The following is a 21,022-nucleotide window of genomic DNA, read 5'->3' as shown; positions in this document are numbered from 1 at the left end:
TTTAGTACGACTTGTGTGCCTAAGGTCATTGTCTTGCTGCATGACTGACATTCTTTTGAGATTCAGCTCATATACAGATGGCCCGACAGTTTCCTTTAGAATTTGCTGGTATCATTTAGAATTCATTGTTCCATCAATGATGACAAGCCATCCTGGTCCAGGTGCAGGAAAATAGGTCCGAACCCAGATACTACCACCACTGTGTTTCACAGCGGGGATGAGATTTTTATGCTGGAATACAGTATTTTCCTTTTTCTAAACATAATGCTTTTTATTGAAACCAACATTTAATTTTGGTCTCATCAGTCCACAAAACATTGTTCAAATAGCCTTCTAATTTGTCCATGTGATCTTTAGTAAACTGCAGACTGGCAGCAGTGTTCTTTTTGGAGAGCAGTGGCTTCACAAATTTTCAAGCATCACTGTAACTACACAATGGCAGGGGCAGGACTTCCAGTGAGTCAGACAGACAAGAAAAAATAGAAAAAGAACTGTCAGGAGTAAAAGAAGACAGAGAGAGAATAAATTGTGAAAAGAGAGAGTGAAAGACGTAGATCGGGAGTGTTAGTATGTGTGTGTGTGTGTGTGTTTGTGTGTGTGAGTGTGTGTGTGTGTGAGTGTGTGTGCATGTCACCCTGTTTATCTTGGACACCGGGACTCCTCTGCACCAGGCACAGAGTTGCTCTGTAACAATCATACAATCATCTATGGCATCACACTGAATACAGTATCCCACGTTCTGGTGCAGGAGTTTGTTTAAAATGCTGAAGGACACAAATAATGCACTGGATGTAGACTGGAGAGAAAAAGAAGCTTCATTACTTAAGCTTAGTTCTGCAGATATCCATGTTTTATTCATATCTGAAAATATTCCCATTGTGACAGTTTGAACAGGAATTTCCATGGGGGACAGTAATGAAATGTATGCCAACACTGTGGTAACAGTAATAAAATAATAATGAAACCATCTTAAATTTTTATACTGGCTCTATATATTTTTTTATGAATTAGAAATTATGTTTGGCCTATGTGTCATTTATTCTCACTCCAACATCAACTCAGATTGTCTGAGCTGTACAAAGCTAAGTAACACCAATCAATGGAGCGGAATGGAGTTAGGTCACATGGCAGTGGAGTTGGGATGGCATTAGTGTTAGTGTGTGTGTGTGTGTGTGTGTGTGTGTGTGTGTGTGTGTGTGTGTGTGTGTGTGTGTGTGTGTTTGTGTGAGAGAGAGAGAGAGAGAGAGAGAGAGAGAGAGAGAGAGAGAGAGAGAATGTATGCAAGGGTAGGCTGGTGTTAGGGCATGTAGGGGGATGGGTGGAGATGTTAAGACATGTGGTCATAAAGAGACCTCCAACAGCACATGTCATGAGTTAAAGGCGATGCCTACCACAAATGCCAAAGGCCACAAGACATGTTATCCACAGCACACACTATGGTTCTCCACTTTATCTCTCCTGGTGGGCACACCCAAACAAGTCCTGACCGCCGCAGGTTTACACGTCCCCCAGAATGTCTGAGAAATAATTCTATCATGAGCTCACATGCCTGACAGAAGGAAAAAGTTGGCTCTGTTAGTACTGTTACTTTTAGCTTATTGAATATATTAAGTACAAATACCTTTTGTAAAATTGCATCTTTTGCTTTCTTGCCAACCTGATTTACAAAGATGTGGATAGCAAGAGATAAAGAGGGACAGAGAAAGAAAGAGAGAGAGAGAGAGAGAGAGAGAGAGAGAGAGAGAGAGAGAGAGAGAGAGAGAGAGAGAGAGAGAGCATGCTTCGTGGGACTGTACTCTGCCTTGGATACATCTCTGATCTGCAGGACATCACTGGTTATCCCTGCACTGTACATTCTCTCTCTCCTTCACCACATCCAGATTCTCATCTGCCACTGGTCTCATCATAGAGTCTAATACTCTGCAGCCAGCACACACATGGGGAAGCATTTCGTGACATTGATGATGCAGTTCCAGTGAAGCACTGTAAAATTTTATGTGTGAGGCTGTATTGACACTGTGTGTTAGTGTAGCATGTTAGCTAGAGTGTGTGTGTGTGTGTGTGTGTTCTCACCAGTGTTACGGGAAGAAGAAACGCTGGACGGGGATATTGAAGGTGAAGTTGACAAACTTCTCCACAATGAAAGCCATGTTTTCTCTCCAAAAGTCCTAGCTAAAATGCTCCAGTCTTTAGGTCTCTCATGCCACACCATTACCTATCAACTGCATGAGTGAGTTTACCCTAAGATGCTAGCACTAACATGTTAAATTTGGCTAATTTTTATGCTAATTTTGGCTTTATATGAACAGCACTGACTCCGTTTTAGCACTGACTCAACATTTTAGCAAATGTTTTTGGGTATATCATTTCCTAAATCTTCACAACACAAATGTGACTCATGGGAGGGCAGAGACATGAAAACCATACTGGGTATACAGAGAGAACATGCAAATTCACACGCGGTCATAGAGAGACCTCTGGAAGAAAGACCACACCCACAGACCCCTCATGAGCCTCTGCTGGATATGAGAGGGCTTTCAAAAGGCCAGATACAGGAGCTGTTGAAGAATACTGCCAACCTCACAGGGGCTGTCCAGAGAGGAGATGGGAGGATACTAACCCCCCCACCCCCAACAGAGACCTGAAGCTCAGTGAGCTATCTGAGAGGCTCTGGCATACATCCCGGTGTGTGCCAGGGGCAGGGCTGGAGTGTCCATCAACAGCCAGAGGTGGGGAGAGAGACAGAGAGAGAAGACAGTGTAGAGTGACTCACCAAAGCGTGCATACACATCTGTCATGACCTGTTTCATGGTCATGCCAATTACCCCCTGGCCAAAACAGAATTGAGGGAAGATCAATAGAGCTTTTTTCAGAATCTGATTACACTTAAACAGAGTCTGAAAAGAGAAGAGAAGAAAAAGAGAGGGAGACAGACAGACAAACAGACAAAGAGAGAAGGAGTAAAAGACAAGGAGATTATAGTGTGACTGAATTAATTACTCTTTCCAAAGTTTAATAAATGATTTCTAACAGAGAAATTCAGTGAGCAGTGTGATTTGGGAAATAGTACAGAGAGATGTATTCTTGCAGCTGTGCTGTCAAACAGATTGAGGATGAATGTGATACCAATGTGCTGTTTCAATCTTAGTTTTCCTTTGGCAAAACATGTTTCTACAATGTTGAGTTTTTCACCTATTTCCAAAATCCCTAAACACAAATCTAAAAACTTTATTTTTCAAAACGTATCTTTGACAACTGAATCAAAACCATATGAACTTTGCTCAAAATGAGATCATCAAAACACAAACATGCATCAAATATATAGACACTACTGCTGCCTTCTTGACATTAGGGCAATCAACTGAAAACACTGTATCTGAAGCAAAGATGTTCTGAATTGTAATCCTTAACTGAATAAACTGACCAACAAGCAATATACCTCTATAAAGTAAACTGTGAATGTAGACAAAACAATTTAAACATAAGCTTTGGGGGTTTTTTCCAAATGAGGTTAATTTTATTGCACATCTATTTTGAGCATCCCTACACACACTATAAAAAGGTAAATGAGAATAACCAAGGGTCTAGATGTAACAGAAATATGTAATATATTTCTGTTATACAGAGGCTCTTCATCAGCCGTGCAGATTCGTGTCTGACAGGGTCAGGCTAAAGAGCCTCGCCTCAACAACATCACATTCTAAGTCTTCTAGGACATGGAGAATAGCACAGTGGCCATTGATGTTATTTTGATGTCCTCCCCTTTGCAAGGTTAAAGCCTGCCGCAATATAAAAAACTCCTGCAGTGTCTGTCTACTCCAGCACAACTGCTCTCACATATATAAAAATAGTGCCATCGCTGTATACTACATTATTATTACAGTATTATTAGAGTATTATTACATATTAATTCATGCGATTACTTGTACATACTGAAACTGCATCTTTTTTGCCCATCACTGTTTTGTTGGAATTGAACTCAATAAAGCTGTTTTATAGGTATTCAGTTGCATTGGATCAGATTGCAGTGAAGCTGTTTGACACACATTCAGTTGTGCTGCAGAACTGGGGTAAGGGTGCTCACACCTTCAATTTCTTGGAAAATGTCTTGGTTTCTTGGTTGTCTTTTATCATTTGTCTTTGTATTTTCCTTAAATTAATGGAGTTGGAACAGACCATGTCAACAATAGCGTTCTGCTTGTTTTGTTTAAACATATCCCTTCTTCCACCACTGACAGGTGTAGCATCACCAAAGGTTTTTCTATGATAGGGCAATACAAGGGCACAAACGTTTTTATGGCATTTAGCTGATGCTTTTATCCAAAGAGACTTACAGTTATGAATGAGTACAACTTGAGCCATTGAGGGTTAATGGGATGGCTCAGCGGCCCAACAGTGGCAGTGGGGGGGGTGAAGTGGCAGCCTACCAATTACAAGTCAAATACCTTAACCTTAACCACTGAGCTATCACTGTAATATCATGTAATATCATGTAATATAATTTACCACAAGTAAATTATATTGCATAGAGAAAAAAACAGATTTGTACAGTGCAGTAAAGTGTCTTGCCTGTGTTCTTCTGTGAATGTCCTGATTATGGATACAACTGGGGATGGGCATGGTTAATAATTGTTGCTCTGACGTCATCTGTAATTTGGTGTCATCATCCTCTTTATGCATGCATTCACTTTGCATAACAGTTCTCTCATTGGTTGATTCGACAATTAGAATGAGAATTCAGCTTGTTCGTGTTTAGATAATGGCAAATGTGTGCTGTGTGTATTGCATTGAATACTACAGGGATTCAGTGTTTGAGTAGAGTTGCTTTCTGTAAGACAGCATGACAGCAAAGTGTTCTTTGCAATAACTCAAATTTAGAAAAATTAAAAGTGTGTTTAGCAAATCTACAAATATGTTGATTTCAGGACATTGTGTCTAAAAGAGTTATAAACATGGCAAGTAAAACTTTGAAGAATTGTGTTTGGAGAAAACATTTTAGTGGCTTAGCAACTGAAAATAAACTAATTTCAATGCCATAGTACATCACAAAAATAGCATTTGCAACTGCTAAATTTAATCAGTGATGAAGAAAGCCTAATTTTAATTCATTTTTGAATAAATTATTAAATTAGATTAAGTTAAATGTTCTTGTAGACCATACAACATTGTTGTGTCACAATATACACTCTGTGGTATTTCATCAGAGTACATTAGCTTTAATCTGTTTTCTCCATAAACATTTGTTTCCTTGCTAATGTCATATTGCCTGATTCCTCATCTCACTACAACACCCAGCAGGCAGTTCGTCACCCAACCCAGCACTACACCAATCCTGAACTTCATATCAGATCATCATCACCTGAATACTGACTTCACCTGTGTACTTGGTTATTTAAGCCTGTCTCTTACATTTGGATTTTGTGCAGTATTGCCACTAGTTCTGACTGTGCATACCGAGCGTTGTTTCCTTGTTTGCTTTCCTGTGTTTTTAATTGTGTTTTGATTGTGCTCTCCGGACTACTGATTTTTGCCTACCCCTTTTGTATTGTTTGCCTAATTAGTTTTTTCACGCTGGTTATTGGACTCAGACTGTTTACCTACATGATTGGGTTTACCCCTATATTGGCTTTCCTAGTTTCGACCCTGGTTGGTTCACCCATTACGAAGTTGGAACATAATAAACCTATCTATCTACATCCGCGATTGTCTGGTCTTCCTTGTCACGTTACAGCTAACAACCTCCCACTTCAAGATTTTGTTTTCTGACAGTGCACCACTGTGGTCCTCCTGTGCCTGTACTCCCCTTTTTCAGAGTTAATGGGATTTGGGGGGAGGTTGTGAGGGTTGGCGCACCCTAAAATCCACTCTGGAGAACAAACACACAGTCAAAAGCAGACACTGACAAATCACTCCATTCCTAGCCGGAATTCCAGTGTGTTCCACTCCAAGCTATTCATTTTTCACCAGTACCTGCCGCTGGCTTGTATGACAGGCCCAAATACACACAAAAAAGCCATTTAGTGGCAGAAGTATGAGCAGACTTTTCAAACAGGACACTACACTAACTGCTCTTACCCTACCCATGGAGCTGCCCTGACCCACAGAGCTGCCCTGACCCATGGAGCTGCCCTGACCCACAGAGCTGCCCTGACCCATGGAGCTGCCCTGACCCACAGAGCTGCCCTGACCCACAGAGCTGCTCTTACTCATGGAGCTGCCCTTACCCACAGAGCTGCCCTGACCCACAGAGCTGCCCTGACCCACAGAGCTGCTCTTACTCATGGAGCTGCCCTTACCCACAGAGCTGCCCTGACCCACAGAGCTGCCCTGACCCACAGAGCTGCCCTGACCCATGGAGCAGGAGCAAAGCCAGGGGGGCTGGCAGGCTGGCCATGGATGTGCGGCACTTCTTATCAAATAAAAAAATAATAAAATTCACATGACCATAGCACTGACTAAGTAGCTGAACTAAAGGGAGACCCGAGGAACTGGCTAAGAGCTTATGTCAGATTCTTTATGCCTTCACATGTACTTAAAGGTGGGTGGACTCTGGCATTTTATATGAATTATCTGTGTATGGTCTGTATTTTGGTATGATGACCTTTTTCCCACATGAACCATGTCCCAGAGGAAATCGGCAGTCTAACAGAGCAGGGGACTGACAACATAAATGGATGCAGGTGCTTGGCCCAAGTCATGCTCTCCTGGATTAGTCAAAGTCAAAGTCAAATTGATATAGCTATTATCACAAAGCAGATTTAAACATATCCGAGTCCAAGCCCACAGCGAGCAATCCTGGGGTAACATTCGCAAGGAAATCTCCCTAGAGCATGAGGATGAAACTTTGATAGGAACCAAGATTCAAAACGGTAGGTCCATCCTCCTCTGGCTGACAACAGATTAGGTCAAGGATGAAACTGGCCAGCACGAAAGACAAGGAAAAGATCATGCAAATGGCCACCTCAGTGTCCACTGAGGTGGTCTGCACGAGATAGGAAGCTAAAAGCTGCAGTATCATGTGAACAGTGTATGTAAAGGTTACTTTAATACAGTAGAATTTTAAAATGTGTTTAGCAGATGAAATTAGAAACAAAAATATTTGATAGCAAAAAAACTCAGCACAGCCCTGTGTAGTGTTTCTCTCCACTAGGCAGTCGACTGAGCTCATGAAGATCTGGATAATTAGCTGAAGAGCTAATTATCAGGTGTGTCCGGGCCAAGAAAAACACAAACTGCCATTGCTCTGTCCCTACAGAGCAGTACTCAATGAAGACAGTTCAACAAAGTCCTGAAAGTTTTCAACAAATTTTCCTGAAAGACAACTGAATTTACCAAACTACACATTACCAGTTAGGCTTAAATGACAGATATGCACAAAGGCAGATGCCAATTAGTTATGCTAGCATAGGCTTTAGCTATAGGAAATAGCTTTCTGCACAGCTGAAAGGACATTGAGAAGCTGTCAAGTTACTGATGAGCCCTAGATAATTTAACCACACCCTCCAGGTAAATCCTAAATTGGTTAACCATCCCTGGAATCCTGCTTTGTGCCACTTAGAATTCAAGCCCACATGGTTCAAAAGATCAATCAAATGTTTGTAACAACAACCAAGCTGTCTGAGTCATGGTTTTGTAATCAAACTGAGTCTGACTAATAATCCACTGGAAAGAATCCATTTCAAAGACGTGTCCATGCTAGCCTCAGACAGCTGCTTCTTGGTAAGACTGAGTGGGTAATTGCTGTGATGCCATATTCAGTAGGGCTGGCATTAGCAGGAAGATTGGCTCCGAGGATGGCACAGGTCACCACATTCAGGAAAGCCACCATGGCGTGCCAACCTTTCCTGTTATACTACACCTTTAAAAGGAAAGACACAAATTATTCGAAAGCTCTTTGAATAATACATATAATGAATAACAAATGTCTTGTTGTGCATACATGTATTAAAAATTACTTTAACATTATATTAAGTTTCCATATATCTCAGGAATGTACCAATGTCCTTGAGAGCAAGTTTTAAGTACTTTCCCTATATGAAATATATGATCAGTATCACTAGATAAATTATGATTTGATTAAATATAGAAGAAAACATTTCATGGACAATTTGCATACAAAACTACAGAGGGTACACACAAACATCACATATAAGACAACTTTAAATATTAACCTAAATAATAACTACAAAAGCAGCTATGCAGGGGGATGACAATTAAGATGTATATATTAGTTCTAAAAGCAATCTGCTATCAGCACTTTAACATGCGAGTTTTCAAAGTACCATAAGGTGGCTAAGATTGTAGGCTCTTAAAACAATGCCAAGCAGTCTGTGCTCAAATTGCAGGCTCCTGTAGAATTCTCAAATGCATCAGTATGGGGCCATTTGGGTGATCATGACATGTCACAACGTCTGCTGCAAACTACTCAACATAGTGGTGGATGCATAGTAGAACGGGTATTGCTGGAATCTTGCTGGAATTATTGCCCATCAGGTCTGATGACTGGTCCGAATGGTTGTAAAGCACTCAGTGAAAGCGAGGCTGTTTTCCAGAAACAGGTGCACCCTCTAGTAAGTACGCTGCTCACATGCAATGTTCTCATTTTCCAAAAAGAAAACCCTTCCATACACAAAAGCCTTCCATGCCCTCGTTAGTCATCAGATCTGAACATCCATATTTTGGGTTTCAAACACCTTCTCCATGTAACAGTTCATGAATTGTATGGAAACATTCCAAAAACAGAATATAGCCCCAAATATAGCCCCACTTCTGAAGAAGCATTTCATATGAATATATTACTAGATATTTCCTTTACTATGTCTACTCCCATACAGGCTCATTAGCCCTTTAGCACAGAAATCTTAGTTCAGACACAGCTATTTTCATTGACTCCTGTTATGTTAATTGCCTTCTTGCCTACAGCAAACTTGAGGGTGAGCAGTGAAACTTCACCCATAATCAATGCACACAGTGTCCACCAGAGGGGGACATTGTACAATACACATAAAACCAACTGTAGAATATGAGAATACCTTTTTTCATTCACCCAGTACTTGGTCTTTAACCTGCAAGGCAAAAAAGTTATTGAAATTAATGATATTAACAAACCTTATGCTCATCGGAACCTTATAAAACACACGCTTGAATAAATATGACCACAGGAGGTTTCAACACAAATACACACACATATACACATGCACACACACTTACTTCAGAGATTTGTGTATCATGCAGCATGTCCCAAAGCCAGGACTGTTTAAGAACAAATTCCTCATATCCGCCATCTGCTTCTACTTATTACTACTAAGTGAGAATTTCAGGATAACACACAGAGACTGAGCAGGACATCTAATCTCCATGACTCTTCAACCTTGCTGCATTCTCACCTAAAGAAGGTGAACTGTGGGCCGTACATCCAGGGACTCAAAATGAGGCTGGGGTTCTCAGCCAATGGCGGTACAAGGACGGTGAAGGGCAGAGAGACCAATACAAAACAGGCTGGCAGCACAATCTAAGGGTGTGCAAACTCAATAAACAAACCAACAAACATAGAGAATTCACATTAACAGACCAAGAAGTACGTACTAAAGACTAAATCTATACTTAACTACATTATCCATTACCAAAACAATACACTCTAGAAACGTCATTGTGAAATTGGGTTATATTGCTGGTCTTCATTTTGTATATATAACAAAATGATAGAAACCTTATAGAATGAACGTAAAACAAATTCCTTTTTAAGGGCAAAAATGTGTGAAGGGGTTTTGGCCATTACTCAGCACGTCTTCCTCATAGCACATGCTACAAGGCTACTGTGGGCGTTAGCAGCATGCTAAGCTGACCTGGCTGAGGACATCTTTGCTAGAGAGTGCGGTATGGTGGATCTGTTTGGTTAGCAGAGCGAAGAACTGTGTCATCGCCACACATACTGCTTTTAGCCGGCTGGAGCCCCGCCCACCTGCTGTCTGAATCAGCAGTGTCCGCATGGCTGCTAGCACGTACGGTTTTGTCTCTTTCTGAACAAGCAGGAGGCTGTCACACAAAGCTAAGTGACCCAGAGAAACTCCAACCTCTCTGCTGAAGGAATAGGCTACTGCAGTCACAGTATGCATGAAAGGCAGTTGCAAACAGTGTTACACACATGTAACTGATTTCAACCGACTTCAGTTCTTTGTTGTTTTTTTTGATACTCTGCTGCATGGTCACCGTATCAAGGTAGGCCTACTCAACTTCCTTTTCAAACAACAAGGTTTGTGAGCAATGTTGGCTCAGAATAGCATTAAGACTTCTAATCACCTTAGGAATAAGTTTGCAAGGTTCGCCAACCTTCACAATGACACACACACACACACACACACACACACACACACACACACACACACACACACACACACACACACACACACACACACACACACACACACACACACACAGTATATATACTCTGCATCAGTACTGACAACAGCCTGAAAGAGGTTATGGATATATGCTGCATGAAGTGTGTGTGACAGAACTCTCTGCTGAAACTTTCTGTTGTAACTTTTAGGAAGATCTGCAAAACATCTGGCTTAATCCCCAGGGCTGGAAACCCCAGCTGGGCATCAGAAACACCAGCTCTTGTAGTGGGTTTTTAACCCCAGCTGAGCAGAAGAAACACAGTCATGAACCTTTAATGAGACCTGTGATATTTAAATTGCATTATTTACATTTGTTACATTCAAAGCACCCACACAACACTTGTGGAATACCTGAGACTCAGGATATTCGCAAGACAAATTAAAGGTTATGTTAGTTTCCATTCACTGTTACAATGTACTCCCCATAGTAATCATATGACTGAGTACTCCCCTCAGTAATTACATAAGTACTCCCCTTATTAATCACATGACTGAGTGCTCCCCTCATCAATCACATGAAAAGGATGTCTGTCTAACTCTGAGACAGGATGAGAATATCCTGAGTCCAGGTTTCTAACAAGAAAGATCTTATAGTCCTCTCCTCTGATGGACAAAAACTCAGTTTGCAGCTTCAAATCAGACTTGGTCATGGGGGGATGTCCCTGTTCTGGGCCAAGTCCCTTTCTAAAATGACAACACGAAGTCAGATCACACCACCAATCAGTACTACACACAGACACATTCGCCACTTGCAAGCTTCTGATAGAAAAGCAGTGTGATTACCTCTCTCCTTAGGTGGGGTGTCTCTCCTACCAGTGTGAGGTAGAATCCCCCAGCACACCAGAAGCCTCATCCATGTGGTGTGTGGAGAGGATCATTGCATGGCCTGTACGCACAGACACACACACATACCGTTACACACATGCATGGTCGATTTCATACAGTGTTTGTGCGTGTATGTGTACATGAGCGATACATAAGCAGCAGGTTCCATATGGAGCATCTGGAATATGGGTCAGCTCCAGGCATAGGCCCATAGGCTTTAGCACTGCCAACAAATGCCCTAGCAACAGACAGCTTCCTCTGCAGAACTCCTGTATAGTGTCAGATTTGTGAAGTATAAGTTAAGGAAACCTTATTAAATTCCTCCATAATGGCTTGGTTATGTGAAATCTGGGCTTCCTCACGCTGCCATTCTCCCCTAGGTCCCATGTTTGATAAATGTATTAGAAGGGTAGCGTTTTATGTATGGTTGTGCCATGAAAATGTACTTAAGAAAGTGAGAAAATCGGATCAGGCAGGCATTTAACTGATAGGCATTTGGGAGGAAAATCTACACTACTGCAATTTTCTCATGCAGCATATCCCATAAGCGCTCTGAACGGCAGGGAAGAGTGAACTTTCCCCCACAGCCAAGGAAAGTCCTCCGACAGCAAACAGGTGTTACTAACACCAATGCACGGCTGCTTACTCTGTTTTTGCAGTTTTTTTATGAATCAACAATAGATTAGTCAGGAAAAGGCCTGATACATTAGAAAAAGGGAAGGTGACTCCCATACAAAGATATAAAGATGTAATTACGCTACTTGTAGTTAGGATGAAAGTGGGATAGGCTGGCAGGCAGAAGGGTTTGTTTGCAAACATATAGAGGGTTTATACAAGGATGTCTCACTACACAACACATCTGGAAACACATGAATCTATAATCCGTTATAGCACAGGCATTTTCACAATAAAGGTTTTTTTCCAGGCCCAGAACCGTTTGCTCTGTGAATTGTCTGGACAAGTGTGAAAGCTGTTTTCAAGCCCAGGAGCTGTTCACAGAACTGATCTCTGGTTCTCCTGAAATCAGTTGTCTGGAGTTCACTTTAAGTGAACTCCGGTGTGGTTCTACTCCTGGCACCAAGTGTGGAGTTGCGTGATTGGTTCACTTTGTAATGTTACTGATCATTTCACTTCCCTTATCAAGTTTCATGATGGTGGAGAAAGAATTCCAATGTATCAGTATGTACCTAGTAAAACAACACTTTCATAGGACTGGAGCAAGGCTACTGTAATAATCTCATCTTTGTTGAGTGCATGCGTGTACTGAGAGCATCACAACAAACACATCTGGTGCTGGCCTCATATGAGAACAGCTCCTTGTTCACACCTGCTCCTGCAAGGTGAAATTACATGTATCCATAATGTGCTGCCACTAGCGCGTTTGTATCCAAGAATTAAATAAAAAGCAGGAAACAGATTAGCATAGTGCCTAACATTTAGCAAAATTGCTTGCAGAAAATTCACAGTTCATAGAAAATTCATGGAATTGCACTATCAATCCACGGTTCAGATAGAATTCTTCTTGTGTAAGATATATGTGAATATGGAAGTCTGACCCCCAAAAAATTTGTGAAACACAGGTAGAAAAAGTTCCAGAAGAGCTCACTATCCTACTGTTGGTTTATTTCCTTATAATAGCATTTTTATCAAATACATTAAAAAAAACTTCTAAACTGCTTCCCAATTAAGATCTAAGCAGAAATAGATATTGTTCAGCAACCCTTGTGTAACTCTGCCTTATTTATGAATTCTTATCGTCAGAACTTAAAACCCCCATCCCCCTATCTCCAGTATATTTACACAGTTCAGATACAGATACACAGGCTGGGCAGAGGATGTGTGTGGGAGTTTGATGGCAGACCTGACAAGTCAAGGTCCAGCAGCATACCCTCCCACTTCTGATGCAATTCAGCCAGCTGCCGGCCCTTCAGGAGCGAGCTACCGCTCCTGCCAACTACCAGGATCAGCCACCGTCGTACTGCAGGACGAGAAGTGGGCGGGGCCACACACAGAGTGGTCAGACCCATGCAGGAAGAGAGTCTCTCCCACAGAGATGCTTCTGCTTCCATAGACCCTGGGCTAGATCTGTCACTGTCATCACACTATCTGCTCTACACCCTCGGAAGCCGCCTGTTTATCTTTTATCAATTTCAGGATAATCTGCCACTGTGACGAGTCTCTGCTCCATGTCACTGAAAGCACTTCTTCCAAATTCACCTGATTGGATGGCAGAAAAAAAGGCTTAATAATTGGCTTCTTTGAACCTTTTTCAGCTCAGGGCACCTGGAATGCTGGTGAGTGCAGGGAGTGCATAAAAATTGAGGCAAAAACAGCAAGCAAATTTCTGCCACTGACATGAATCAGAAAAGTGAGCTTTAACCTGCATAAAAAATTGTCCAGTGTGTGAACCCAGTCTGGTGCAGGGAGGGACGCACCCACTGAAGCATAGAGAGCATCAGCAGATGGAAGAGTGAGTACTACCTAGATTCAGCAATTCCTACTGTGAATTGTAACTATCCCAGTGTTTCTGTCTCAAAATGGCCACAACAGAATCATGTCTTTTTGCCAATTTGTAGAGGTGAATGATTGCTTGTTGTGACATCCAGCATTCTTAATTATTCAAGTAAAATTAAAGCAATATGAATCGATGGAATAGGAAAGGGATTACAGAGAATATCAGTGGAACATTTTGGCATAATTTCTCTCCAGCTAACTGATCAGAATATCCACTTGGACCCTGCGTACTGGAGACACTTCATCATTATACTGGAGACATCATTTTACATTTTCAAAGTTTACCAGAGGGTCAATTATTATTCAACCCCTCAAACCACCAGAATTCTGTTTGGTTCCCTCAAGTATTAAGAAGTAATTGAGGTATTAAGAACAATTAAAACTTGTGGAAGGAGCTCAAATTCAAAGTCTACAATAGATGCCCAAAGAACCTAGACAACTTGGAGAAGATCTGCATGGAGGAGTGCGCCAAGATTACTCCAGAGACCTGTGCCAGTCTGATCAGGTCTTAAAAAATGATTAATAGCTGTAATTGCAATCAAGGGTTATTCAACAAAATATTCAACCTATGGGTTGAATAATAGTTGACCCTAATTTTTATGTTTAAAATGTATTATAATTGAATATTGTAATATTTAGGCATCTGTTAATAAATGCTACTATTATAAGGCTCTAAATTATTTGCAACTTGTTGAATTTGTATAGGGGGTTGAATACCACTTGGAGGCACTGTACACCTGGGTACCTGGGCCAAGAAGGTGCTTATCTGGCCTTCGTAAAAGGTGGTGCTGAGGCTGCCACTAAACCTTATGACCAGGAGCTCCACCCGTAGTGTCGGCACCAGACTACTCGACTCAGACTGAAGAAGCCTCTGCATTCCTCAGTCAGAACATTTAGTCAGAACAGTTCTGTCCATATGAATATTCATTGTTGTATGTCAGTAATACTACTTAAAATATGGCTTTTTGAATAATTATTAACTCTAGAGAATCTAGAACAAAGTTACTATTAGGTACAAAGTAAACGATACAAAATATATAAAGCAGAAAAAGTACAATGTCATAAACTAGAAGCTATTTATTGGTTTAATTATCTTTTTCCATAATCAAACCTACATATTTAAGTGAACTTATCGATATGGAAATGTCAGAAAAGAAACGGGGCAGAAATCAGAGGAAATAAATTCAGCTCACTGTAGTAGCACAAACTGGTCCAATACACATTAACTATCAGCAAAACAATTTCTTAGAAGGCCATCATACCAACCACAGGGAATACAAGGCCACTGTGTGTGTGTGTGTGTGTGTGTGTGTGTGTGTGTGTGTGTGTGTGTGTGTGTGTGTGTGTGAAAGAGAGAGAGAGAGAGAACAGAGTGTTTTTTTGTCTTTGCATTTTAGCTTGTATGGGCGTGACAACCAGTGTATCCTCTTACTTAATTTGAAGCCCAACAGATGGTGTAATTTACGCACTTCCTTAGTGGCTTCTTAGCCTAGTGGTTCTTGCTGTTCCCTTCATGCTCCTCCAGTAGTTCCTGCAGCTCCAGTATCTCCTGGGGATCTCTGTGTTCACAGGGTTTGGTCTGTTCCTCAGTAGGGTTGTCAAATGCTGGTCTCTTCACTTTGGGCTTCTCTACAACTATAACAAGGGAAGGCACCATTACGCTTTTCAGCTGTTCGAAGGAGACATCTCCAAAATATATTTTGCTCATTAACACATGCACACACCAAAACACACACGCACACACACACACACACACACACACACACACGCATTCTCACACACAGTTACACACACACATATCCTTCCTTTATTTTAACATTGACTCACCTGGTTTTGCAGGATCAGTGAGGTTCAAGCCAATAGGATAGATCAAAGGGTAGGCCAGTGGCATACAGCCTTGTGAACACACATTGGCTAAGCATGTCAGCATACTGCTAGTGGAAATACAACCATGCCACTCCATCCCAAATCACGCAAACCACACACACACATCCATCATGAGCAGTGAACATACTCACAACCAAGCAGACAAGCAATTTAAATTAAGAGTCCACAATTAAGTGCACTGTGTTTGTTTTGAAGTTTAAATGGTAAATATTGACTTATTCTCCTTTCAACCTAAAGCTCATTAAAAGGAAACACAAACACAGTTCAGATTCTGTCTTTATCAGGATGGTAGGTCTACATATGATCTTTTGTAAATTGGTATTAAAATATTTGTTCATAATGCAGAAGGCTGCAATATGCTCAATATGTCAATGAACCTTCTATAAATAAGTATAAAAAATTGGCTCAATTGGAAGCCTTCCAGATGAAGGTTCTGTGGGTGTTCTGATCATGTCTTCATGCAAATACAACAAATGTAAGTACATTTATTCAGAATAATGCAATTAAATAATGTGCGTTTAATAAACTGCAAAGCACAATATTGTATAATCGCCATATATTTTGCCTATATTGATTAGCCCTATAGCCATGTTCACCAACACAAGTCATCATACACTGAGGCACAACAACCAAACAAAAAAGAACTGGCAATGCAGTACTATGTTCTGAAACTGGATAACTTGATGTGATGTGATTCACTGTGAAGACCACTAGAGGTCAGTGTGTTACAAAAATTTAGTAAATCAAAAGACCACCAACAAATAAATATTAAAGCTTCACTTCACTTCTCGAAAATGTACGTGCTACTCTGCAAACATAAGGTTGTAGAACTAGTCTACCATACCTAATACCATCAGCTTATTATCAAACTTTCTGTGAGCTGAATCAAGTGAGTTAGAGAAGGGAAAACTGCATTGGTATAGCTCTTTAGTAACACAGGTTGACAATCTTGATTGCTACAAGGTACAATTACACATCATATCTACACAGCAAAGTTACTTTGTCCTTCTCCAGCCACCGTAGCTAATTCCCCTCACCATAATGATGGCTGTCAGTAGGATGGTGCTGGCATTCAACATGAGGGCACTGTTGCTGAACCAGGCACATCAGAGCACCTTGCTGGTGACACCTGTGGCCTTCAGGGTCTCCGTTAGACTCATGTCCTTCTGCAATACAATACTCATCACTGTCATAGCAATGGAGTCCACCCATGCCAGCACCAAGAAGATGGGAAAACAGCAGCTCGGGGTCAACCTGAACCATCAATGTGCGCACGCACGCACACACACACACACACACACAGAGAGAGAGAGAGAGAGAGAGAGAGAGAGAGAGAGAGAGACAGACAGACAGACAGACAAAGAGAGAGAGAGACATGACTGTGGCACAGAAGTGAATTTGTGTTCCAATTTCTGATCATTTTAATTGGGATTTTCCTTAGTAAAATAAATGCAGAACCAAACACATTATCCCAACCAATTATATACTGCTACCTCTTCAGTGTTTTAAAAGCACAGAACATTGTAATTGTGTAAGTCGTTTTAAAGCAAGAGAGGCACAGAGAAGGGATTCTAAAAATAGTTCTGGTGACACTCAGTTTTTTAGCATTTTCCTTGTTCAACCACAGCTGATCGAACTGATCCACTAAAAATGAAGATGTGTGCTGCATCAGGTGTGGTGAAGCAGGTAAACACCACTACACCTGGCTCAGGAGTACCCTGCTGTTAGATTGTAAGACTCACCAGTCATCCTAGTAGCAGGGGTATGGCATCTGCTGAAGGTAGACCTCTACAGGGTTTTGCCTACCTGTTTGGTCTTTATGACTGTCTGCTCCGCTCTATATGTAGTGGAGGTCATTAATGGGGTCGGCCTGAGGCTCAGGGTTCCAGCACCTGATTGTGGGTTGAGAGATGAGGCAGAATGGGTGTTTTAAGTATGGAATACCAGTACTTCCAAAAAGGCGTTTTTACAAAGACTCAGATCTGATCTTCTTGGTGCGCTCCGCTGCATCAATGTGTATGTGGATCTTGAACTTGACATGTGGTGGGACTCTGCTGGTCCAGGGAGACACGTCCATAAAGACCAGTTTCCGATGGGTCAGCTGGTTCTCATCCCAGAGACCCATGAATTTGTCCAGAACCAGGCACTGCAAAACAATGAATGAATCAATAAAATAAATATTAATAAAAAAGCAGTTTTATTTTAAATGTATTTGACATTTCTTTTATGATGTCAGTTCCATAGGTGATCCTGTTCCTGATATATAAATTCTCCATGTGTTTCTGTGTACTATGCCAGCCATTTGGCTATAGTGTTCCATGTACGCCCTGCCTGCTAGCATCTTGTGCTGCATTGTCTCAGAAACATCTTTGCACACAGCCTGCATCTGGCTCTTTTCATGTTGTCTGTCTGACACAGCATTAGACATCTGTCTATGGTATGTTGCACTGTGGACTGTCCTTTTCCATATGTTGAATAATACTGTAAATTAAAGTAAACAGACTGTCCTTGAGCTCAACTACACTGCACTGAACTGAATTGCAAGGAACTACGCCAAATCAGCGTGTCCTAAAAGAACACTTTGATGCTTGGTCATGCCCATCCGCTCTTACCGAGCTGAGTGCTGGGTTGAGAGACCCACAACACTGGTGCCAAAGTTCACATTCTGTCCTTTTCCACTTGACAGCTCAATGCAGGACCCAACTCCAGTCAAACTGTATCGGATGGAGCAGAGGGTGCTGTTCCCCCACATGGCCACGCCCACCTCACTGCATCCCCACACACTCCCACCCACTCAGGCTAACACCGGCTTCATTGAATTGCTGTGCGTTCATTTGTGTGGAGCTGGCCTGTGACAGCAGAGGCCCACTGTGGTTCCAGGGAGGTTGGGGCATACGGGGCCTGTGGACGCTGTCACCAGCCTGTGCCTCCCTCTTTATGGATGTCTGAAAGGGGATGCAAGGGAAGTGACAGCTGTACCTAATCAGGCTCAATCGGTGGGTTTGTCAACCCTGAGTGTGGTTATCCAGGCCTGAGACAATGGCAGAGAGGGTCTAAGATTAGGATGAAAGAGGCTGGGCTTGGAGCCCTACTGCTGAAGGGCTCTCTGAGACACTGTGCTCTCGGAGAGAAACTGGGCTTTTCTTTACAGCACTCCAGATCAGAGGAGCACAAAGAGACCTGGGAGTACCGTGCCTTCTCTGCTGGTGTCCTTGCAGGAGTTTTTGTGCGTTCTGTTGGGGTACAGGAGGTGCAGAATGCGTGCAGAGGAGTGTGAGGACTGTACAAAGTGTGTAAGGGAGTGTGGATAGTGTATAAAAGAGTAAGAAAGGGAGTGTGCAGTGGTGAAGGGGATAGAAGAGAGTGTGTAGTGGTGAAGAGATTATAGTGGTGAAGAGAGTGTGTAGCGGTGAAGAGTGTGCAGTAGAAAGATGTGTCCATCCTTAGAAGCTTTAGAGATATCAAACAATTGATTTAAACCAATTCAGTTGTTTAAATGCTCTCTCTGTCTGTCCCTGATTCTGACTCTCTCTCTCTCTCTCTCTCTCTCTCTGTCTGCCTTTCTCTGACTCTGTCTGGGTAATCTCCATGTAGTGGTTTATCATGTGCAGTACCCCAGTCGGGTTGAATTTGTTCCTCCATTCGATGTGACGCATGTCAGCACCCCAGCCCTCCTCTGGGACAGGAATTTGAGCACGTCTGCTTGTGAGCTTGGTGTTCTTTAAACTCTGGTCAATGTTGTCCATCACTGCAGGGTCTCTGATGGAGTCGTGAGATAAGAACCAAGATGGCCAGTGATAAGCCAGCTAATTATTATCTACTACTGCTAAAAACAGGAGTGTTACACAAGGAATCATTTACTTTTTATCATTTATATGCAAATATTCAGGTGAGGTTTAATATGTATTTATGTTAAAAAAAATAAATCTTTTTTGTGTTGGCCTGGAGGCATGCACATTTTAATGCATACACATACAAACACACTCCCTATATGGACAGATAAGAACTTGTCCACAATAATAATAATAATAATAATAATAATAATAATAATAATAATAATAATTGTATCCAGCTTAAAACTGAATCATTGGTGTTTCAGGTTGAATTTGCCAGTAACCATAATGCATCACCCATTTGCTGAATATCTTATGGGACTATCAAAACAGAAAGGAGAATAATGGACAGTTGGTGGTGAGCTTCCACCTGCTCGCCTCATTCTCCCAGTGAAAGCATGCAGAAGTCCCACTGAAAGGGCAGAAGGGTGAAGGGTGACACTGGAGTCTGCTGAGGCCCAGGGGGAGTGGACGTGGCCCACTGCCCAGGACACGGGCGGTTGCCCTGTCCCATGGGGAGGAGTTCTGTACCTGTATTCATAACAATATCCAGAGTGCATTAAAAAAGAACGAGAGACAGAGAAAAAGAAAACAATAGAGAGGTTCAGAGAGAGCGGGAGGATGGTCAGAAGCAGGGGGAGACAAGGAATAGGAAACTAGTATCCACATAGACATAGTATGGATTTCCCTCTATGAGCACAGTACACAAGTTCAGGAAAGCAGGGTCACTAGACAGGACCAAGAAGCCAGAAGAGATCTCAGGCTCCCCATTTCAAAAATGCCCTTTAGGCTTATCAAAAATCAGTGTGAAGACATTTATCCACACATCTTTCCTTTTCAACCAATAAATTTCATATTTGAATACAGTCAAGTAATTAAGTAAATAAGTGAACAAGGGGACTTAATAAATGAACAATAATTCATACATACAAATGAAGTTTTAAAAATCTGTCATATATTTTTAATTAAAAAATATTAATTGGACATAAATGTGTAAATAGCTTCCACACCCTGACTAGCAGTTTTAGTATGTGACAAAATTGGAAGTTATAACATGACTAAGAAGTCCGTGTAAGCCATGTGGCAGCTGTAAGAACCAGGCGACAGACACAAACCCCGCCCTGGCAACAGGAGCCAGGCGACAGACACAAACCCCGCCCTGGCAACAGGAGCCAGGCGACAGACACAAACCCCGCCCTGGTAGCAGGAGCCAGGCGACAGACACAAACCCCGCCCTGGTAGCAGGAGCCAGGCGACAGACACAAACCCCACCCTGGCAGCAGGAGCTAGCCGACAGACACAAACCCTGCCCTGGCAGCAAGATGCCCTCTGGCTGCTGTGCATTCTATAGCACGCTCCGTCCCCGCGACAGCCTGGTATCAGACTAGTGTCCGCGAAGGGTGTCTCCACTCCTGGGCCCGTTAGACAGCGTTCCTGCACTAGCCAGGACTTGCAGCCTGACAGGTGGAGATTTATAAAGGGCCAAGGCGTGTGCAAAGCAGCCAAGGGGCTCTGGCTGAAATTAGACTTCCGCATACGCACGAACCCCTGCCCTGCTGTTGT

At 42.1% G+C, this 21,022-nt stretch overlaps 2 long non-coding RNA genes across 2 annotated transcripts; both read right to left on the bottom strand.

Moving 5' to 3' along the window:
• Window positions 1-7,034: 7,034 nt before the first annotated feature.
• On the bottom strand, window positions 7,035-9,352 carry LOC145651210 (uncharacterized). The gene is made up of 3 exons (XR_014117015.1): window positions 9,211-9,352; window positions 9,033-9,065; window positions 7,035-7,858 (listed from the first exon to the last, which is right to left on the bottom strand). It is a non-coding gene; the product is annotated as an uncharacterized LOC145651210 (long non-coding RNA).
• Window positions 9,353-17,331: 7,979 nt separating this feature from the next.
• Window positions 17,332-20,629, bottom strand: LOC145651244 (uncharacterized). The gene is made up of 3 exons (XR_014117072.1): window positions 19,830-20,629; window positions 19,241-19,385; window positions 17,332-17,772 (listed from the first exon to the last, which is right to left on the bottom strand). It is a non-coding gene; the product is annotated as an uncharacterized LOC145651244 (long non-coding RNA).
• Between the last annotated feature and the right edge of the window lie 393 nt (window positions 20,630-21,022).

Source organism: Electrophorus electricus, chromosome 14 (genome assembly GCF_041902795.1).
Source record: "Electrophorus electricus isolate QZ-2024a chromosome 14, ASM4190279v1, whole genome shotgun sequence".
NCBI classification, from domain to species: domain Eukaryota; kingdom Metazoa; phylum Chordata; class Actinopteri; order Gymnotiformes; family Gymnotidae; genus Electrophorus; species Electrophorus electricus.
This window is presented reverse-complemented; position numbering and strand designations above follow the sequence as displayed.